The 18,195-nt window shown below is 48.8% G+C and overlaps 1 protein-coding gene and 1 long non-coding RNA gene across 18 annotated transcripts in view; one reads left to right on the forward strand and one right to left on the reverse strand.

Moving 5' to 3' along the window:
- Positions 1–1,829: 1,829 nt before the first annotated feature.
- Positions 1,830–18,195, reverse strand: part of LOC132344156 (uncharacterized) — a 40,543-nt gene continuing 24,177 nt past the window's right edge. Inside the window, exon 3 of the long non-coding RNA XR_009493287.1 lies at positions 1,830–2,443. This is a non-coding gene — a long non-coding RNA (uncharacterized lncRNA). The remainder of the gene's footprint in view (positions 2,444–18,195) is intronic.
- Positions 10,595–18,195, forward strand: part of CHST3 (carbohydrate sulfotransferase 3) — a 37,952-nt gene continuing 30,351 nt past the window's right edge. For 15 of the 17 annotated variants that reach the window (XM_059882457.1, XM_059882461.1, XM_059882460.1 and 12 more), the window contains exon 1: positions 10,595–10,687. The gene's annotated coding sequence lies outside the window, so the exon portion shown is untranslated. The remainder of the gene's footprint in view (positions 10,688–18,195) is intronic. The other 2 variants (XM_059882459.1, XM_059882466.1) reach the window with 1 other exon arrangement.

An 18,195-nucleotide genomic window follows, 5' to 3' on the forward strand; every position in this document is an offset into this window, starting at 1 on the left:
CCAGAACGAGAGAGGTTCTGGATGCAATCCGTACAGGCCAGTGACCCAGGGCAGGGAGTGCAGCGGAGAAGGGTGGGGAGTGCTCTGGGGGTGAAGGGAAGATGCCATCAAGCACTTGACAAAGGCCCCCCACGGCTGGGCTCCTGCCTCCATCGAGCAGCTCCTTGGTTTTCTTACACACACCGTTCTGCTCCTGAGTCTCCGTGCCTTTGTGCTCACAGTCGTGACTGCCTGCAATGCCTTTCCTCGCTTCCCTGTCACTTCTCTCCAGTTCAACCAAGAGCTCCTATTTTATCTTATCCTTTAGAATTTATCTTGAGCACCTCCTTCTCCAGAAAGTCTGCCCAGATGTCTAGCTGGCTGCAGGGACCCACCGTCTCCATGGTCCCAGACTGCGCCTGCATGCACACACACGTGCACACACATACCGCTCCTCGATGCACTTCCCTCACTGCAGTGTAATTGTGTCTTTATGAGCACCTCCACCACTAGACTGTTAAGCCTCCTGAGGGCAAGGCCTGTGTCTTGTCACCTACAGCAGACTGGATCCCTGGTCTCAATGCATTCCCCTCATCACAGAATTCACTCTCTATGCCATCACCATGGCTTCATGGTGGATACACAGACTTCTCTACCTTTATACTCTGGGGTTGGGCATGGGATTTGTTCTGGCGAGTGATGTTGGCAGAAGCTTTAAATGTGCTCAGGCGGTTTGTTTTGTTGCCTGTGTTCCTGTGATCTCCTTGAGAAAAACGTGCCCCAGGCTGGCCACTGGTCCATGTGGAATATGGGGATATGAAGAGCAGACCAAGCCCAGCCAACCTGTGGTCTGAAACAGAAACCCCTGCTGACTCCCCCTACCCCAGTGCACCTAGGAAAGAGAAAGATAATACCTCTTGTTGGGATTTGGAGGATGTTTGTTTTGCAGCATTACTGCAGCAACAGCTGACAAAAACAACATTCATCCTAGTGTTCCAAGCCCGGCACAATCATGGACCAAAAGATGTTTGCTGAGTAAAGACGCAAATACATCCTTTGATCCAATACCTTTGCAGTGAGTTGGTTCTAGTCACCTCCCCTGCTGAGACCTCTTGTATCTCTTCTTTGCAAAGGGGATAATGACGGTTTCTTTGTAGGACTGCTGTGAGGATTCAATAAAATAACCTAGGTACAGCTCCTGGCACTTTTTGCCCAATAAGTGCCATTTTTCTTCCTCCTTCTTCACTCCTTGACATCTTTAAATGAGCTCTTAAGGTAAAACGATGGGGGCCCAGGGAGCTGAGCGGGGAGAGGGAAAAACTTACTCTAGGCGCATGGGCCTCGGGCCCTTTAACTCCAGTGGGGGAAGCCTCTTCTTATCCTTCCCCTTCCTCTCTTCCTTTGCCCACAGGGTTCTCCCCTGAGTCACTGCCAATCACCTCTTCCTGGCCCAGAGAAGAGGAGATGTCTCAGATCCCAAGAGTGGCTCGGCAATTCCTTGGCAGCATGTGGCTGGGCTCCCTTAAGAGGTTGAGAAGCTTACACTTCCTCTCTCTTGGACGGCAGCTGCTACATAAGAGGCTTGACTACTCTGAAAGCACCATGCTAGGAGGAAGCCAGGCCAGCCATGTGGGGAGAGAAAGGCCACACCGAGGAGCACTAAAGCGCCACACGTAGGAGTGAAGCCTCTTGGACTTTCCAGCCCAGCGCAGCTCACCTGTCAGCTGAACACAGCAGAGTGAGCCGCCTCGGCCGATGCCAGGTGGAGCGAGAGCCCAGTTTCCCACAAGACAGGGAGAACGTTTCTGTTGTTTTAAGTCATTAAGTTTTGAGGTGGTTTGTTACACAACAGATAAATTAATAAATAAATGAAACTCTCTCTATATAATATATATGCTATATATAATTACATACAATGCACATTTTTATTATTATTCCTGAACCTTTGAGAGGAAGTGGTAGAATGACCTTGAATATTTCTGTGTGTATCTCTAATGAATCAAGTATCATTTTACAAAACAGTACAGTTATCAAATATTGACACATTATTATTATTCACTCAGTCCCTATTCATATTGGGTCAATGGTCAAAATAATGTCTTTCATGTTGATTTTTTTTTCAGTTCCAGAATCCAGTTCAAGATTAGACATTACATTTAGTAGCTGTATTACCTGTAAGTAGGTGCATAACAAGTCACCCCAAAACTTAACATCTCACCGTTTCTGTCGGTCAAGAATCTGGATGTGGCCTCACTGGGCTATTTGGCTCAAGGCTTCAGCTGAGGTGTTATCCAAGGCTGCAGTGATCCTAAGATACAACTGGGACAGGATCTGCTTCCAGGCTCACTCAGGGATTGCTGGCAGGATTCAGTCTACTGGCCTGAGGGCCTCAGTCTCTTAAAACACTGGCCTCTCCACTGGGTAATCTCACAATTTGGCGATTTGCTTCATCACACCAAGGAAGCTGAGAAGAACGAGAGAAAGAATGCAGAAGTCATAGCCTTTTGTAATCTAAACACATTCTTCCAGATTCTCAGACATGATATTCCATCACCTTTGCTGTACTCTGTTCATTAGAAGCAAGTCATCAACATGTAAGCAACCTAAGTGTCCATCAACAGGTGAATGGATAGGACTTCCCAGGTAGTCCAGCGGTTAAGAATCCACCTGCCAAAGCAGGGGACATGGGTTCCATCCCTGGTCTGGGAAGACTCCCCAGGCCATGGGGCAACCAAGCCTGTGTGCCACAACTACTTAGCCCAAACTACTGAAACCCGTGCACCCTAGAGCCCATGCTCTACAACAAGAAAAGCCACTGCAATGAGAAGCCTGCATACTCGAGGGTAGCTCCAGCCTGTCCCAACTAGAGAAAGCCTGCATTCAGCAACAAAGACCCAGCACAGCCAAAAATAAATAAATAAAATTAAAAAAATAAAACAGATGAACGGATAAAAAGACATGATGTATTTATACAATGTAATATTAGCCTTAAAAAGAATGAAATATTGCCATTTGCAGTAACATGGATGAACCTAGAGAGTACCACACTAAGTGAAGTCAGAAAGACAAATATTATATCATTTACATGTGGAATCTAAAAATATATATATCTAAAAAATGAAATGATTGACAAGCAGAAACAAACTCACAGGCACAGAAAACAAATTTATGGTTACCAAAGGGGAAAGATGGTGGGGTGGCAGGGATAGATAACTTAGGGATTAACAGATTCACCCCACTATACATAAAATAGATAAACAGCAAGGATTTACTGTATAGTTCAGGGAACTATATTCAGTGTCTTATAACAACCTATAATGGAAAAGAATCTGGGAAAAAAAAAACTGAATCACTTTGCTGTATACCTGAAATGAACACAATATTGTAAATCAACTATATTTCAATAAAAAAAGAAAAAAGAAGCAAGTCACCAGACCCAGGCACATTCAAGGCGAGGTGATGATACATAAGACACAAAAGAGGGGGTTATAACTGGAGACCACCTTAGAAGCCTGCCTGCTGGCTTAGAAGCCAACCTGGAATGGTTTCGCAGCCTTTTCCTTTATCTTTCATGTCACTGACATTTTAAATATTGCAGGCTAATTGTTTTTTGCAAATGTCTCTCAGTCTGGATTTGTTTGCTGGTTCCTCACGATGAGACTCGAGTGATGTGTGTGGTTCTGGGGGCAGGAATACTGTACACGTTGTCCTTCCCTCCCGTCCATCATATCAGGAGACACATGATGTCGCTGGGTCCCATTATTAGTGACCTCAGCTTGTGTCAATGTTGATGAAAAAATTAATCAGCAGTCAATCTAAGAAAGAAGTGGAACATTTTATGTGAGCTAACCTGAGAATTATAATCTGGGAGACAATCTTTCTAAGAGCTCTGAGAACTGTTTGGAACTCTTTGGGACTCTCTGGGGAGGCCAGTATATATGTGAGTTTGGCAAGGGGGTCCACAGCAACCAAGCCCACGTTGTGGTAGAAGGTTACTATTATTTGGAGGAACAGAGATCTTAGTTCATGGCTTTAGTGCTTTTCCAAGTATGGGAAGATCCAAGAATCTGAGTTTATAAAATTTTTCCTGAACATATCCAGTTATCTGAGGACCAGTTCTATCAGTTTCCCTAGAGGCACAAAGTGCCTCATCCGGATCCCTGAACCCATTTCAACACGTACTGTAGGTCAACAACTGCAGTCAATAACAGTTTGATTCCTTGTAGAACTGGGTGGTGGGTAACATTTTTTATAACATTCTTAATCCCCTCTCTTTCAGTCTTAATTTCGACCAAAGTTTGGGAGGCATTTCATGACCAATGTGTCCCATAGCCTTAAGGATGCTCTTTCTCAAGTCAGATGAAGATTTCATTGATAAGCCACTCTCTGTGCTATTACCCTGTTAAGAGCAACCAAAAGCCTCTGGACTGCCTTTCTTACTAATCTGCTATGGTTCAGGAAACAGTTCCCTTTTAATGCTTCCTCCCATATCTAGAGTTAACACTATTACCATCATGATCTTATAGGACTAGGCTGCTGCTGCTGCTGCTAAGTCGCTTTAGTCGTGTCCGACTCTGTGCGACCCCATAGACAGCAGCCCACCAGCCTCCCCCATCCCTGGGATTCTCCAGGCAAGAACACTGGAGTGGGTTGCCATTTCCTTCTCCAATGCATGAAAGTGAAAAGTCAAAGTGAAGTCGCTCAGTCGTGTCCAACTCTCAGCGACCCCACGGACTGCAGCCCATCAGGCTCCTCTGTCCATGGGATTTTCCAGGCAAGAGTACTGGAGTGGGGTGCCATTGCCTTCTCCTATATATTTGGTCAACTGTTTCAAATTGCCTAGTCACCATTATCTTTATCAGAGGCTCAGTCACACATTTGGAAATGCAAGAAACAATAATCTTGTAAAAGAATCTTGTAAAATAGGCAGAATACAAGTAATACAGCTAGTAATATTAATAAGGTCAGAAATAAGTATTTTAGCTAAGAACTTCCCTTAGATGTGGCTGGTATCTCCCCAGGTCATCTGACCAGTCTGTTCTGCACAACTCAACATCTTTAAAGGAAATGATATATTGACATTTTAATAACAAGTTCACCAAAGATATCTGCACATACAAAGCGAGTGGTGGATCACCGTGACCCTTTACAGGATTGAGAAAAGAAAGATGCCTGTTAAGGAGTTACGTGACTAGTGTCACAAGGAGAAAAATGGATCTTTCTGGTTAAGCAGGTATTTCTGCCACTGTCAAGGTCTAGTTAACATGCAATGCAGATGTACAAAGTGTGCTGGAGGGAAGAGAGGAAGTGAAAGAGCAGAGAAAACTTTGTTTAAATTTTTCTTGTCTTTTAAAGTGTGAATTTTTAGAATTTTTTATTTCACTTGTTTTTTAAGTGTGAATTTTTATTTCATCCATCGGATCACTTGGTTAAAATGGTGCTCAGGCTCCCACAATCTTAACTACCCTGCAATTCTGCCTCTGGCCTGGAAAGTTCTTTCAATTTTTCAAACATCATTAAAAAGAGAGAGAGAGACTAACTCTCTTAGCAGAGCAACTGTGGGGAGACATTAAGCCTGGAAACGATTTTAGGATGAAAATTCTCAGTGTCCTGGATCAGATCCTCATTCTTTACCTCTGCCTTTTGCACCCAAGACACCCTCACTGAAGGCCCAAGTGGTGGCTGGCGCGCTTGAGGAGTGAATACTCGTTCACACCTATGTTTCTTTCAATTGCTGGTCCCTTTACCTAGGAAGCCCTAGCTCATCGCTACCTTCTTTCCCACCTGCAGAACTTCCACTCATCTCTTAAGCCCAGGCCTGCAGTCTTCAGCTCCAGGAATAAGGCCGTCACACTGCAGAGTCCCAGGGGCCAAGTCACACCATGTTCCACGACGAGCCTGATCCCCCCGGAGCTGTGCGAGCCTGTGCTCTTGTTCTGGAGACCTCTGTCCCCACCCCCAGCCTCAGCTCACACAGCATGTGGACTGATCAGTGCTTGTTTACATGTAGGTCTGTCTCCTCTAATCAGAAGGCGAGCCTAGGCTTGTTCACCTCTCTGGGCCCCATATCCAGTATGTGCTCAACAGCAATTGCTCAGTGACCACTCGGGCGCACCCTCTTCACCCCTGACGAACATCGGTAGCAAAGAATTTCATTATCTATAATCTGGTAGTAACACAGTCTACGTTTCCACCTCTGTATCCACTGGGGCCATCACAACGTTCTGGCAATAAAATTCCAGACTCTGCAGGTCCCACAGGAAGGCCTTCCTTTATAAGAACAGCAGGTGCAGTTAAACATAGCTTTTTGACAGATTTGTGGGGTTGAAATGGAGACTCTCACCTCTGAGAAAAGAGATAGGGTCTGGAGAAACCTATATGCCATGATACCTACTCCGAAACAAGCTGGAGAGCCTGCAGACTGACTCAGGGGCAGAGGCCCAGCCTCTGTGATGTGAGGTGAGAGCAACAGAGGGAGCTGCAGAGGGAGGGGTTCCAGGAGCTAAACCAGGAAGTGAGCTGGGGTCTGATCCCCTCTCGAAGGTCACTGTTAGTAACACAGGGCTTCCCAGGTGACTCAGTGGTAAAGAATCCACCTGCCGATGCAGGAGACGCAGTTTCGATCCCCGGGTGGGGAAGAGCCCCCTGGAGGAGGAAAGAGCAGAGGAGCCTGGCAGCCTACAGTCCATAGAGTCACAAAGAGTCAGATACGACTGAGCACGCACGCAGGTTAATAACATAAGGGAAGCGCCCAGTCGGATTTTTCTACTATAAGAGATACCAAGGTCTCATCTCATAGCCTGGAACACTGCCCAGGACCCCTCCAGCTGCCAGTTGGTTGAGACTTTGGATGGTCTGGACCCAGGTAATGAACAGGGACCTCTGACTTCTTGCACCGGTGAGGACCCGTTCCCGGGAAGGCCTGGGTCATTCTCAGTCCTCTTTGGGTTTCTCATCTACACACACTGAGAATGACAGATGCCAAGTGCAGATTGAGGTTTTTGGTTTTTTGTTTGTGTTCCAACTCCAAGCCCATTACTACGCTAGCCTTGGACTCCAGGGGGCGCTGCACCACGCTCAGGAGGTACCACACTTGGTTAAATACGATTACAGGTCACTGAAATAATAATCATTTAACCAAATGACAATAAAAGATTTCAAAAGCAGATAAAAAAAATTAATAACTTAAAAGCTTGGAAAGAAACTTAACAATCTGTTATCAACAGCAGCTCAACAGTCAAAAAAAAAAAAGTGTTCTCTTAATAGAAAAACCTAACTGAGGTTTTGCACCATCTTACCTTTAATGTTAAAATTCATTGACTCAATTAAACTAATTCTAATCTTAGTCTTGACTACACATAGAATTTCTTTTTAAGAACTTTTCCCTCTTGCAAAGCTTCCACAACTTTCTATACCCATATTAATCTGTCCCTTATTTTCTTTCCCATTTAGAAATAACCAGCTTTAGGACTAAATTTCCTTCTTTCTCTTAAAAAAATGCCTTTTCATTTCTTATACCTTCTTTTCCTTGCATACAAAGATGTTTTCCTTACTAAATTTTAGTTTTAATTTCATATATTAGAATTCTCAACTCTTAAAAAACTTAATTTCTAGTGAAAACTAAGAAATAAGCAATTATGAATTGTCTTTTACATTAACACTCTGTTGACTGGCAAACTTGTACATTAGTCAATAAATATATTGTTTAACTTAACAAAATTCTAAAGTTTCAAGGTACCAAATATCTGAAGAAACTGTTTTTAAGTAGACAGCCATAAAACATAACTATTCCTAAAGAGTTCTCCTTAAAAAAACTCATCTCATTTACATTTAATTTACTTTAAAAAAATTTCATCATACCAAGTTATTTTTCTTGCTGACAAATTTTGCAGCAGATCTTATTTGACTTCCAGTAAGCCTAGATACTATAAAAAATTTATGTCGATGGCTCCAAGGACATGTCTGATTAAACCAGCAAAAATTGACCTAAATGCCAAAGTTAATTTAATATTGAATATTTCCCAGCTCACATAAACCTGAAATTTCTTTGGTTTCTTTTATATTTCTGAGAATTTATGTAACGCTTAATTCCTTTTAAGCCAATTAAATAGAGCTCATTAATCTTGTTAATAAGGTCTGTAAATAGAGATACATCGTATGTATAAGGTACACACAGACATACAGACAGACACAACTAGAGATCTCAGAGCTTCATTTTAACTTAATTGTGAATCGGGGTTACAATATAAAACTCACTAGTTTATAACTAACAGTTTAGTTTATAACTAACAGTTGGAGTAAGTTAAGTTTAAAAAGGCATTCCCCTACCCCCCATTTTTCCTGTCAGTTTCAGGAATTGGAGATGTCTAGATAAGACAGGAGTTCCTGAGAGCCTTGGTAGAATATTCACATCTCAAGGCACAGGGAGAGAAAAGCAAGTTTCTCCTAGAACTTGTTCCCTTAGGGTCAGAATTCTGAAAAGATGTCTTATCAAGCTGGCAGAATTAGTTTTGGATTGTCAAATGAGCCCAACCTCGGGCATTTTTCTCCAGAGTCTAAAGAATATCATGGTCACACATTGTTACCAATAATAATAATAATAATTTTGGCGTTAGTCATGGAATCAGAACTAAAAGCCGGTCCAGTTTTGCAGGATGCATCCTAAAGGGCTGTTTTTAGGTACTGAATTTGTGTTTGCCATGTCCACAATTAAAATAGTGCACCTTCTCTAACACAAACACGCACACACACACACAAAGATAACAACAAACCAATTCCAAAAGGCCCAAAGCCCAATCAGCTCCAAAAGGCTCACTTTGACACAACAGCATAAAAGCCTATACACAAAGAAACTCAAGCCATTTGCCTTCCCTTTTACAAAACAGTTCCAGTTGGTGGTCCCTTCCTGGTGGTCAAAACTGTTCCTGAATCAAACTCAGGTATGCTCACTCAACAAGTAGCAAGGCCAATATACCTAGGCCAGGTTGTGGAGAAAGAAAGTACAGGGTTTATCTGCAGGGCACTCAGCAAGGGGGTGGGGGACAGGCCTCAGATCAATTCCACTTGGTCTTTCCCGGAGGCAGGGGCGGGGGTGGTTATAAAGCAGAACAACAAAGAGGCTGGGATTAATCATCATCTTGGGACTTTTCTGTGGCATTTTTTAACCTTTCTTTAAGTTGAAGTGAAGAAGTGAAGTCGCTCAGTCGTGTCCGACTCTTTGCGACCCCATGGACTGTAGCCTACCAGGCTCCTCTGTCCATGGGATTTTCCAGGCAAGAGTACTGGAGTGGGTTGCCATTTCTGTCTCCAGGGGATCTTCCTGACCCAGGGATTGAACCCAGGTCTCCCACGTTGCGTGTAGATGCTTTACAGGCCGAGCCACAATACCTTCTTTAAGTTGAAGTGTAGTCAATTTACAATGTTGTATCAGTTTCCGTATAAAGGTGATTCAGTTATACATGTATGTGTATATGTATGTGTGTGTTTATACATATATATATGTATGTATATATATATATATATTCTTTTTCAGATTCTTTTCCATTATAGGTTATTACAAGATATTGAATATAGTTCCCTGTACTTTCTGTGACATTCAGGTTCTGAGAGTCAGGATGTCTCTGAGGGTCACGACCACCTCTGGCCAGGTGGTCCAGGCCTCAGGGGTTTGTTAACTTACCTTGCCCTGGAGAAACCACCTGAGTTTATACATTAACGACATCAATAACAGCAATTCCAGTACGTTAACAATGTTATTCACAACAGCAACCGCAGTACATTAACAATGTTCTCAACAGAAGCAATTTTAGTCATCTGACCCTGGTTGATGAGTGTTCGGTTAGCACAGGGCTGAATTCCGAGGGGGAAAGAAAGGGAATAAAGTTTGGGATAGACACTTTAATCATTAATTCAAAAGGGAACGTGGGTTTAGAAAGACTCTGATTCAATAGGATGGGCGGCCGGAAGGGCTTGAGGGGCTCTGGCAGGGTGAAGCCACGAGGAACTCCAGGCCCCCTCCCCCTCCCCTCCCAACCCGGGAGGCGAGCTCTTCCCAGCTTCTCTGAGAGCGAGTAGGGATCCCAGCGTCTTTAAGAGAGTCCCAGGGGAGAGGCGGGCTGAGGCAGCACTGGGAACAAAGACCCACGGAAGGGTCCTGCCGAGCGCAGCTCCCCGGGGGCTGGGGCGAGGGCCGCCCACACCCCCTCAGCTCCTCCCTCTCCTCCCTTGCTTCCACCCAGAGGCCCATCGCGCAGCCAGAGCTGCGCCAACTTCGCCAACGTTTCCCAAGTTGCTGGGGCGCAGGGGTGGGAGCTGGGTGGGGTGAGGAAGAAGAAGAGGAGGAGGAGGAGGCTCCCCGGGCGCCTTGGACGCGGTTCAGGAATCTGCCGCCGCTGCCGGCCGCTCGCGGACTCCGGCCGAGCAGGGAGGGAGCCAGGCAGGACCGCTTGCTCGCTGCGCAGGACGGCGCCCGCCTGGCGCCGCTTTCCGCCCGGCGTGCGAACCGGAGGGGCCGCGCCTCCTTTCCGCCCCGCCGCTGTCCCCCCGGGGGCGGCGCGCAGAGCCGGGGCCACGAGGGCACTGGAGTCCCAGAGCTGCTTCTGCCTGGTCCTGCCGGGAGGAGGGCAAAGTTGCGGGCGGATGCTGCCGGCGCCGGACCCTAGCCTCGGAGAGTCGGATCCACCCCCGCTGGAGGAGGCTCCGTGGCGGGGTAAGTAGGGCGACCGCATCCCCGGAGCTGCCACCGGGGGTAGGGGGAGGTGGCCCAATGGTGCACACCCCGACCATGCCTGATCGGGCGCGCGCGCCAAACTTTGGAAGAAGAGGGGAAGAAACCGAAGGTGGGAGAGGGAGTTCTCGGCTCGGGGCAAGTTCCACGCAGGCACCCACACCTCCAGATCCACTGCAGCCAGATTCACAACTGCCTGATACGCACAGCTCATCACCCATCGAGCCACAGGCAACGCATGCACGCCACACCGACCGCTTCAGCCCGACTGTACAATTCTGGGAGTGTTTGGATCTTTTACACCAAGCATGTCCTCCAGCCCTCAAGTAAATCCACTGTCTTTGTCTGCTGCCCCACAGTGAGGCGTCCCCAAAGCGAGACTGGCCAGGAGAGGGGCTGCCTTGGCTTTGAAAAGTCGTGGCCAGCACCTCGAGGCTGACTGAGGAGTGGGGAGGAGAAATCAGACATTGCAGTCGGCTCTCCGGGTTCGTCAGGATTGAGTTTGGTGTGGAAACTCAGTGTCTGGTTGATGTGTCTGGGTGTGCGCCGTCCTTCCGGAGGCGAGGCCAGGAGAAAGGAGGGAGTGATTCATAAACTCAGATCCGCCAGTGTTAGGGTCTGTGAGCAGAGAAGACTGGCAGGCAGTGATGCCCTGGACAGCTGGGTGGTGGCAGTGACAGGGCCTGAGAGGGAAGCACAGACCCTTCCCCCGAGCGGATGTGCTTCCTCACAGGGACTTCCAGGGGATGGGCTGAGGAGATTCCGGCCGTGTGTGTGTAAAACGTGGTGAAAGGGAAAGGGAAGTCCGACTCTTTGCAACCCCATGGACTGTAGCCTACCAGGCTCCTTAGTCCATGGGATTTTCCAGGCAAGAATACTGGAGTGGGGTGCCATTGCCTTCTCCAGGAGATCTTCCCGACCCAGGGACTGAACCCGGGTCTACCGCATTGTAGGTAGACGATTTACCGTCTGAGCCACCAGGGAAGCCCGTAAAACGTGGTAGGGGATGTTTAAGACTGAGTTCGTGGAGAAAGCATGGCAGTCCTGAAGTCTTATTTTCACTGCAACTGAAGTTGTATCTGATTTTGGATACCCTGGTGTCCTGGGACTCCAGGACGTTTCAGAGGTTGTCCTGGATCTAGTACAGTGCCAAGCATGTCGCTGGTACTCAATAAATAGTTGTCGAACAATGACACCCATAATTTATATGTGTTAGGGACATTCTATGAGCCAAGCCAGGTGGCCTCAGATGGGTTGGAAGTGGTTTTTCGGCAGAGGACGGGGCCCTGAGTGGTTCCAGGGAGCCCTGCTTGATCCGTTTAGCCCAAGTAGCACATTCCATTGTGCCCTGTGGGCTGGCACTGGGGGCCTGAGTTTCAACACTGGCCTCTGCTTCCCTAAGAGGGGCAGTAAGAAAGGCTCCATGTCTGCATCTGGCTAAGCTGGGAGTGTCGTGGGATCTTCTTCCTGGCTCCTACTGCCCTGGAAGGAGATGAATTCTCATGAAGGATCCAGGAGCTGTGTCCTGCATCAGTGGCCTGGTTCTTTGGTGGCAGCAGGTGGAAGAGTGGTCACAGTCCTTGTACCGAGTACTGGGTGGGTTCCTCTGCACCAGCTGGCATGAGCTTCCCAGAGGAGTGGAAACATCTCATGTTCCCGGAACTGGGATTGCAAGCAATCTTGGGACTGATTCCCTACTGGCATGGAATTGGGAACATGCAACGATGCGGTGGCGACTGGGCCGTGTAATCAGAAAGAAATGTGTCATTCCCCACCCCCACCCTCACCCCTTTGTCACTAGGTTTGGTGTGCATTTCAAGTATCTAAATGGTCTTAATGCTGAAATGAGCAAAGTTTGTAGGCAGCACCCAGGAATGTGGTCCCAGACGAGAGTGCGATCTGGGCTTGGCCACCCCCAATTTCAGGTGGAGCGCTGCAGCCAGTCCCTTCCCAGTATCACCTTTCCACCTTAATTATGTCTTCTGTGAATCACGAGCTCTACATTACCTCCCAATAAATAGCATCTTATCACCATTTTACAGATTAGGAAACTGAGGTTCAGAAAAGTTAAGTAACGTTTTGGGGGTCACACAGCTGGTGAGGGAACAAAGCCAGGATTTGAAACTGGACAGTCTGACTCAGGAACCCATGCTGCTTCCACCACGCCCAGCTGCCTCTAAGGTCCCTAACTGGTTCTCCATAGCAACAAGGAAGCAACACTGAAGCACTTACTGGGTCCTGGGGCCCCTGACTGCAGTCCTCTTTTTATATTCACTCTGCCCAACCTGGCTTATACCATGGATCATGGAAATCAAGGATAGGTGCCATCAGGCTGCTACAGCCTTCCATATGCATCTGGAGTCGGGAAACAGAGGGGGCCTGGGAGTGATTGTGGGGCAGATATGAGGGTAATTCCAATGAGAGATGATTCATTGCTTATCTGAGAAATGGGGACAAAGCTACCACTGTGACCATACAAGTCACAAGTTTGGCAGAAACTGCCAGGTAAACATCATCAAATGGATTACTATGTTCTTTTCCCCTTCTGGTCTTTTCCTATTACACAGGAAAATCAGCCCTCCCTGAATATCCATGGGCAGGTCCTTTCCCCCAACCCCACACACCCCCATGAGAGCTACACTCCGTGGCACTGTCTGGTCCTCAGGAGAGATGGACAGGCAGAGCTGAGATAGCCGGGGCTGTGATAACCACATGGCTGTCTGGTCCCCAGCTTACGCTTTCTCACACAACCCCCACAGAGGGACAGCAGTTACCGTTCCACTTTGCAGATGAGGAAATGAGGCTCAGAGGGGTGCAGTGGCTGCCCAAGGTCACAAAGCTAAGAAGGAAGTGTAAGTTGAGAGTCCCTTGGACAGCAAGGAGATCAAACCAATCCATCTTAAAGGAAATCGGTCCTAAATATTCATTGGAAGGACTGATGCTGAAGCTCCAATACTTTGGCCAACTGATGCGAAGAAAAAACTCACTGAAAAGACCCTAATGCTGGGACAGATTGAAGGCAAAAGGAGAAGAGGGCTGCAGGGGATGAGGTGGTTAGATAGCATCACTAACTCAATGAACATGAATCTGAACAAACTCGAGGAGACAGTGAAGGACAGGGAAGCCTGGCATGCTGCAGTTCATGGGGTCACAAAGAGTCGGACATGACTTAGCAACTGAACAACAGCAAATGTGAATTATGCTGCCTTCAGGACTCCCTTCCAGGCACTTAGCGACAGCTGTGTTCTCTGCCTGGTTGGTACTCTATCTCCCTAGCCCCAGGGCTGAGAGGGGGTACCCCTGCTGGAGCAGAGTCGCCACAGCACTGCCTACCCCCATCTCTACCCCCAGTGCCTCTGATACAGATGTTCATGGTATGGGGAAAGCTGGCAACCTTAAACAAGGGGCAGAGGATAAGCACAGCCCAGCCAGCCTTGCCCACCTTCCACAGTAAGCCCACCTGGGTGAGTGCCAGAGCCTTTATAGTGCTGAGCTGCATAGATACTGGAGCCCTCTCCCTGCTTCACTGTGGCGTGGACTCACTGTCCAGGATGGAAGCTGGGAGACTGGGCATGGGGAGAAGCTGCCCCATCCAAAGGGTGGGGTTATTCATCTTTGTCCCCTGGCTCCATTCCAGTGTGTGACACACGGCGGTACTTAGGGACTTTCTCAGAGGATGGGTGAAGACCAGGGAGCAGCTGTGAGTGCCTCTGCTGGAAAGTGATAAAGCAGGGAGCCAAGTATCAGTCGTGTGGAAATGCTCAGACGGGCCTCTGCCCTTCACGAAGTCACGCAGGAAGAAAGGAAAACAGCTCTCCTTTTCATTCTTTAAACAGAAATACTTGTCCCCTTTTCTTGTCTGATGCTTAAACAGGTGGTAGCTACGCTGCCTGTCCTGCTCTGAGCTTGCAGATTCCACGGCTTGTGCCCCTGGCAGGCTGGACAGCCTGTTCTGTGCTTGAAGGTCTCCGCCTTTGTCTTCATCGACCTAAATCTGGCAGTTGCTCCTGCATACCCCAGCACATCCCTGCTTCTGCAAGCTTGGAAGGAGGGGCATGCAGGCCATGGGAGCCCCTGAGCATCAGTAACTTCAGGTCTTTACAGCCCATCTCTCCTTCTCTATGCCTCTCCCTACCTCCATGCCTCCCCTTACCCTCCTGCCCCACAAAGATGGCTGTGTGCTGAGGGACCATGGTTGTTTGCACTCTGGGAAATTTATCAGTGGAATTCCAGAAGGCTCTCTGAAAAGGACTTGAAGGGAAAAGTGTGGAAAATAAATAAGCCAGTTAGTCCCCAGCTCAGCCTCTCCTGAATGCCGCAAGTAAACAGCTGGCCTGGGAAGCTCTGTCTTGGCCTCCGTGCTTTCACCTGGCTCACTGGGGGCCTCACCAGGTCCCTCCTTCCTGCCTCTGCCCGTCCAGCCCCTCCTCCTTGCCTTTGGGAGCCTCAAAAGTCAGGGAACACCCCCACCTCCAGCCTGGCCTTGTGCTGCGGGATGCCGGCACACTGGTGGCTGGGGAAACAGGAGCTTGTGGGAGAGGAGACTGCCCGAGGCTGCGGCACAGCCCTGCTCCATCTGAGCAAGTCTCCCCGCTTCCGCCCTGCTCAGCAAGGCAGGGTGGTCTCTCGTGGTGAGTTTGACTTTGATGATGAAGGATGGTGGGGCTTTTTCCAATTTTGTGGCATCTAAGAAAGATTTGCATCTTAATCATCAGTTTAGAGTGGACGGAGCAAAGCTGATTTTCTCCAAGGTGGGCTCACATGTGAAGAAACCCTCAAAACCCCGTTTACATTGTGGGGCTTCCTGGACTAACCAGCAGGTCAGGGGTCAGGGATCTTTGCTTTTGAGCAGAGTTCTATCAGCTTAGGCCCTGTTTAGGGTGCTGGTGGTGTGAGTTCACAACAGTGTTTTCAAGAGGCTCAAGCACTCTTATAAGTTCTCTGTCTGGGGGGGTAGGAAGTAAACTCGTGATACATTAATACCTTCCTTTGATTCAGCTGACCCACTCCAAACCCAGCGTCCGGTAAGAAGGGACGAACCAGGTTGCCAGGATGGGGGTAGCTCCCCGGTGGGACTGCCAGTTCAGGACTCCGCTTCAGTCACAGGGAGTGGCCGGGGGAGGGGGGGCTTCCCACTGTTGTGGCTGTGCCTACCAGGTCAGCAAACTGAACCCCCTGGGATCCCGGGAATGGGCACCAGCCCTAGACTGGTCCTGCCCCCATGCCGGAGCCCTTTGTCCTGTGGTTGCCAGGCTTCTGAGAGGCAAGTTAAGGGGTAAGCCCTGTGGCTTGCAGTCTTGGAAAAGAGACTGCACGCCCACATACTCACAGATTAACACAAATCACTATGGGCCAGAGTACACTCACACATACACAGAGAGAGAGAAAGATAAGCACAGCAATACACTCATCCCAAAAGACAAATTATGAGATAGTGCCCTCTGTACGACTTAGTAGCTGTGTGACCGTGGACAAGTTACTTAACCTCTCTGGGCCTTAGTTTCCTAGAAAAGGGGGGATGGTAATAGGTTATAAGTAATAAGGCTATAAATGAATTTGTATTTGTGAGGAGTTTAGAAATGTGCCCTAACTATTGCTCACCACATACTCTTTGCCCCACACACTCAGGCCCAAGTACGCAAGGCTTCCCAGAGAGGTGCTCACAAACTTGTCAGCAAAGAGGATCAGTCACTTTGCACTTTCTGAGTCCTGGTTCTCAGGATGCATGGCATTCTCTGGACTAGGCTTGAATTAGAACTTATTAGGAAGATCATTCCACTTTCCCTTAGGAAGATCTTTATTTTAGAACAATGTGGGCACTGACTCCCCCAGAGAAGGTTATGATTCCTTTAGCAGCATCAGTTTTCACACTGGGTTTCATGGCGCCCCGGAGTTCAACAAGGACCCCTCAGAAGCCTGATGGAGGGGGGTTCCAGGCCTCTCCCCCATTTATCTGTTCTACATATTGGGTTTCCTAGGAAAGTTCTGGTTCATAAGAAGGCTCCACAGCTTAGACAGTTGAAAGCTCCCCACTACAGGCTGGCCCGATCCCATCCTGTGTGCGCCTGTCCCAGCATGCCACGTGACACCCGTGCCCAGGCGGGCCCCTACAGCTACCTGAGCCCTGGCCCGGGGCCTCTCCCACTCCCTTCCCTGCTTCCCTCCTCCTCTCCGCTCCAGCTGCCTCGCCATCTGCAGGATTCTGCAAAGTGCTAACATGTCTGAGCCAAAATAGCACTATCAGAGGAAATATTTTGAAAACAAACTGGGCCACCCCCCTGGCTGAGACTGCATGATTTTCAGCAAAGCATTTCACAACTTCTGAGGTGGGTGGGCGGGGCCGTCTGAAAGAGGCTGGGGCCCTGAATCTGCAGGGTTAGGACAGACAGGCCTGAAGAGGCCCAAGATTATTGCAAACCTAGAACCAGGAAGGGGAGGTTATCCTCACAGGATAAAGAAATAAAAGCCTCTGTGACCACAGAGGTCAGGACCCGTCCTCTTCTGCCTTTGACAGATGCCACTGCCCTTTCACTTTTCCACCTCCTTCTGCATCTGGCGCAGGGGCCTTGGGGCTGGGGACACAGGAGATAGCTGGTGCTAACAGTTGGCTGCACACCCTGTGCTTAATTAGTGCTGTCTGGGCCCACACTCAGAGTCTTCACTGGAAGCTCTGGCAGCAGGTACCGTGTGATCACCGTTGTACAGACCGGCAGACAGAACCAGACAGACGGGGAAGTTGCTGGGACCCTGCTGCTGGTGAGCGCAGAGCTGGGTCTGAGCCCTGCTGCCTCACTCCAGAGTCAGTGCTCCTGACCCTGGGTGTATCCACCTTGCTGGAGCCTCGACTGGAGGGGCGGAACGGCTCAGCAGGACAGTCCTCTCGTTACTGTGACCAGGGTACACCCTACTCACAACACTCTCTCCTTCCTTCTTTTCTCATGGCCAGCTGCCTTCACCCTCAGGCCTCAGCTTAGATGTCTCCTTCTAGAAGCCTCCGTCAGTGGCCCTCTCTGTGGCTGCCTGCACGTCCCCATCCTCACACTCTGCCTTGCTCTGTTGCGCCAGCTGCTTTCGTGCTCTGTGGTCTCCACCGGGCAGTGAGCTCTGTGAGCAGGACAGAGTCTGCCTTGTTCTCACGTGTCTCCAGTGTCCCGTGCAGCCCCCGGCAAGCACTGAGCACCCATGCCTGACTGGGGAGCACAAATGATGGGTGTGACACTGGGCCCCAGGAGGAAGGAGGCATGGGACAGTGCCCAGTCTCCCAGGAGAGGATGCTGCTGTTAGGGAGGGATCTGAGTCTAGGCAGAGGTGGTGGAGTCATAGTGAGTGGGAGAGGGCAGCTGATGTGGACCAGAGGCCCTGTATGGGACCAGGAAGGAATGGGAGAGTGGGACCCTGGGTGGATGGCCTCTTGTGGTCACTACCCTGTGGGCTCTGGGCTGGGATCCCGAGGATGGGCCTGAAACCCTCCAAGAGACCCTTTGGAGTTA

Source organism: Bos taurus, chromosome 28 (genome assembly GCF_002263795.3).
Source record: "Bos taurus isolate L1 Dominette 01449 registration number 42190680 breed Hereford chromosome 28, ARS-UCD2.0, whole genome shotgun sequence".
Lineage (NCBI taxonomy): Eukaryota > Metazoa > Chordata > Mammalia > Artiodactyla > Bovidae > Bos > Bos taurus.